At 39.2% G+C, this 4,259-nt stretch overlaps 1 long non-coding RNA gene across 1 annotated transcript; it reads right to left on the bottom strand.

Moving 5' to 3' along the window:
• Positions 1-1,292: 1,292 nt before the first annotated feature.
• On the bottom strand, positions 1,293-3,806 carry LOC131326105 (uncharacterized). Its single transcript, XR_009199914.1, has 4 exons — positions 3,056-3,806; positions 2,434-2,514; positions 1,680-1,942; positions 1,293-1,431 (listed from the first exon to the last, which is right to left on the bottom strand). It is a non-coding gene; the product is annotated as an uncharacterized LOC131326105 (long non-coding RNA).
• Between the last annotated feature and the right edge of the window lie 453 nt (positions 3,807-4,259).

The following is a 4,259-nucleotide window of genomic DNA, read 5'->3' as shown; positions in this document are numbered from 1 at the left end:
TCTGATGCCCAAAAATTCGATAGCTCCTTTGGCTGTTTCAATACTTAATTTTACTTTGTCATGTATAGCTGGTGGGTTTTATTTATTTATTTTTATTTTTATGAGCTTTTGCCGTTGAGGAATAACTAGTCTTTGCACATTGGAATAGAAATGGTGAGATAAGAAAGGGGAGTCATTTTCTCACAAAATCTCACAATTTTTGGTGAGATTGGGTGAGAAAGGAGAGAAGTCAGTCAAGATATTTCATTTCTGTACTTTTCTCTCCATTTATCACCAAAATAGTCAATCCAAACGAGTGATTTGGCTAAAAACCAAAACCTTTTCTTTTCTTTTCTCTTGAAATCACTCCATCCAAAGTGCCTGTAAATGGTTGAATCTTAATTCTTAACCAGGGTAGAACCTATCCAAAAAAAAAAAAAATCTTAACCAAGGTAGAATTCCTGTTTTGCAGATACCTCAGTTTGCTCTGGACGTTGCTGATTTAGATGGACCAGATAAGCGCGGGAAATACATGAAAGGTTGCACCTAACCTCAGAGGGTGGCTGCAATGTCTGTTTCTCTTCGAGTTGCTGAAGAGATGGATGTAACTATTGGAGAAGAAGTTGGCTATAGCATTCGTTTTGAAGACCAGAGTAGTGCAAGGACAGTTTTGAAGTAAGCTAGCTAATACCTCTGCGGTCTAGTTATTTATTTTTCCTTTTGAATGTTCTCTATGTTTAACAAACTTCTATGCTCCTGTAATTGAAGAAAGTAATACAAGCTCTAACATCAATCACCTATTGCTATTAGACCAACCTCCAAGAAACCAACACCAAATGGGATCTGATGGAGTACTTGAGACCGGTGAAATTAAAAGAGGGGAGATAGGCTCAATTATCATTTTGACCGCATGTGCTAGATGGAAACCACGTGTATAAAGGCAACAAGATGCTCCTAGTTTGAAGTATTCAGACAACTGAAGGAACTTGTTTAAAGCAGCTCCAACGGTAATTACCTTAGAAAACAAACTGGATCAGAGAGTGTCCAAATGGGATCCAGTCAAGCAGAGCTACATATTCCTGGAGGGTTTGGCCAAAAAACTGAGAGATCTTTTCGTTGAGATATTCGAATGGCTTGACTGTGTCGGATAGTGGGAGACATGTTGCACTAAAACACATGTACAGTTGACTCATTAAACAATTTCAGCATCTGTGATTTTCATTTCCAGTTTGTTGGTATTAACAAGGATCAGATACCTACCATATGCATGTGTGCTTCTTGCACCTTTAGGCAGTCAAATAGTGCCATACAACGCAATGTTTCCAAAGCCTGTAAGTGGACAACCATTGAATCATCACTGAGCACGTCGACCAATAAATTTAAGGCTTCACCGGAGAAATCAGCCGAAAGTATGCTGAGGGTATGCAAGGAATGACAGGCTGACCTTCGTACCTACATGTTAATAGATAAAGCCTCAATCTAAACGTTCAGAAAAACCTACACCACACTCTCTGAAAGGCTAAAAGAAACAGGCAACTAATCAAATAAGAACACTATGCATAGGTTCACTTAGAATGCCCATTGGAATATATTTGCTATCCTTCGACAAATCAATGGATGAAGCTCAGAGACCAGAACCACCCTCTCAAAGGGATGTTATATCCAATTCTCCAACCGAGGACAAACATTATGAAACTCACCACACTGAATTCATCCTCAGCCTATGCACAAAAACTTCAGCAGACTTCAATGCTGGTATTTCAAATGGTTTTGTAGAGCACACCCCAGAATAGGTCTTTTCCTAAACACCATGCCGCTGCAATGTAAGTTTGCCAATGACAGAAAGGAGCTTCGTTGATAAGTTTTGTAACAGAATCTCCTCAGACACCATACTTATCTCCCCAAGGGCATCAGAAGCTTCTACTCTGACCTTCAAACTCATATCTCTTACCATAGAACAAAGCTGCAAATACATGCAAGAGATAAGATGGTAACACTATGCCATAATGTACAGAAATTGATTAATGATGCTACATAGAACAAGAACGACAACGGGGACATCCTACGATATGCTCGATGTAGGAATAAAATTTGCAATCCCCTTGCTAATTTCATATACAGGACATGGATAACCAGATTTGCAAACCCGTTCATCATGGAAAAAAATTCAAACAGCATATTAAAAAAATGGGAAAGGGAGGGGAGGGGAGGGGAGCGGGAATTGAAGTTAGACAAACATCACGTCTGGCCCAGATGCTAGAGTGGTTTTCCCGTACGGGAGATACTACATCAAAATCATGAACAGTCACTTCCTGTCACACTGGCATGGAACAAAATATGAACCTTGTTTCAGCACAAGAAAATTATGTAATGGCCATACTATATCACAATATCTACCACTGTCCTATATCAGAAAATACATACATCTTTAAACACATAAACCTCAAACAATACCTAGAGAAACAAAAGCATCTGACAAATTTTTCCTGTTACTGTCATGTTCAATGCCACGAGCAATTGCCTCCACTGAGCCACCTGTTTCACAAATGCGATTGAAGCCCATCAATGATCCTTTTGCTCATATGTCCCGCATATAACAAAACTGATAAAATGCTGACTAATTCACCATAATGAATGTCGCGGTGAACTGAATGCCACTCAGAGAGCACTGTATTTTAGTTGGAAATCATTGCACTTGCATATCATTTAACATATGTACATGTGCTTCTTGCCACATAAGGTGCAAGCATCCACATGTGACAACCCAGGATTATCAATATTTTACAACTTGAGCCCAAAAACACGACTTGGATTAACTATTAGTTCTTGGACTTATAGCAGACATGCATCACACGAGTTAGGAAATTTCTTTAATATCAAATTAAGACGAGCAAGCCTTGGGCAAAAGGTCTGAGCATAGTAATGATGTAATAAAAATAATATTGCAAACTGAGCTCAGTGAAGAGGGAACCAAAAATGTTAGATTACTTTCAAAACTCTGGGGATCAACTTGTCGGTCTAAAACATACACAAGGAAGACACGTGAGCATTTTAATCCAGAAGCCTCCAAGCCTACCAAGAGCTGTACATGGCTCTCAACTTCTAGTTGAAGGCTAGCTCTTGAGAGAAACCATTCCTTAAGAAAGGACCAGGGCATGGTTCATCTTTTGAATTTCAAACTGAAAGATTAGCACTCTCCGTTGTACATGAGGAAAACAACAGTACTTTTCGTCCATGCATGTGGTGAACAGCTTCCACAATCCCCTTTGCTAAAGCGTAATTTCCGTCGAATGTCCACAGCCCTCTCATATGTGTTTTCAGAAATATTACGTAAACAGTCAGCAATCAATAGTTGCTTTGTCCCACGATTGTTCTTTCATCAGGCATCATAAGATCGACTATAATGCAAACTCGACTAGATTGAACCACCAAAGAAGAGGAACATCTGCACTGCAGTGATGGTGCTGAGAGTAGAGAACCAGAAAAGATGGATAACCTTGTAGGAAAGGTAACGAAATGGACTCTCTCCTTCATAATTGCCTCTTTAGAGAAGAGAAATGGGAAAAAACCATATTCCTTTCCCTAATAAGCACAAAATAAAACTATTTTCCCGTCTGTCATTTATCGTTTATCTTTCCCAAGCAAGGGAGAGAATAACACACATTTTGCTCTTCTTTTCCTCATGAATTATCCAAACAAGATGGAAAGATGCCATTATCAATTTTGTTTTGTTTCTCTTTTCTTTTATCCCAAACTTAACCCTTTGGTTTGTTTTCGTTTCCCTCCTAGTCTCTTTCCTTGTCCCACGAATTTTTCCAATTTGACCGTAATTGTGCTAGTTCGCCATGAAGCATATCAAAACAGAAAAATGAAACAAGTAGCTTGAGTCAAAAGCAACCAGCTACTGATGCACAAAAAATGTAGTGGTGCAAAACTACTAGACCACAATACATATAAATTTGGGAAAAGTCCATTTTACTGGCGCTTTACCCTTGAGGTTTAAACTTGACTACATAACCCCCACTTGGTTTATAGATCTCTATCCATTTTAACAGTTCATGTGCCATACACGCGTAGTTTGCAAACTTATGTCAATGAGCATTTTCCCTCCCAAATGAAGACCAAAAGATGCCCTTAGGCTATAATTAATGAAGGAAAGCCCCAATGTTCTCCTTTTCTCCACACCAGCAGCAAGATTCGGTCCCACCCACACATATTACCATGTATACTACTATGTACTCCATCATCGCAGTCCTCGTATTTCTGGCCCTTCACCTTTA

Source organism: Rhododendron vialii, chromosome 5a, assembly GCF_030253575.1.
Source record: "Rhododendron vialii isolate Sample 1 chromosome 5a, ASM3025357v1".
NCBI classification, from domain to species: domain Eukaryota; kingdom Viridiplantae; phylum Streptophyta; class Magnoliopsida; order Ericales; family Ericaceae; genus Rhododendron; species Rhododendron vialii.
Note: the sequence above shows the minus strand (reverse complement) of the source record. Positions and strands in the feature narration are given on the sequence as shown.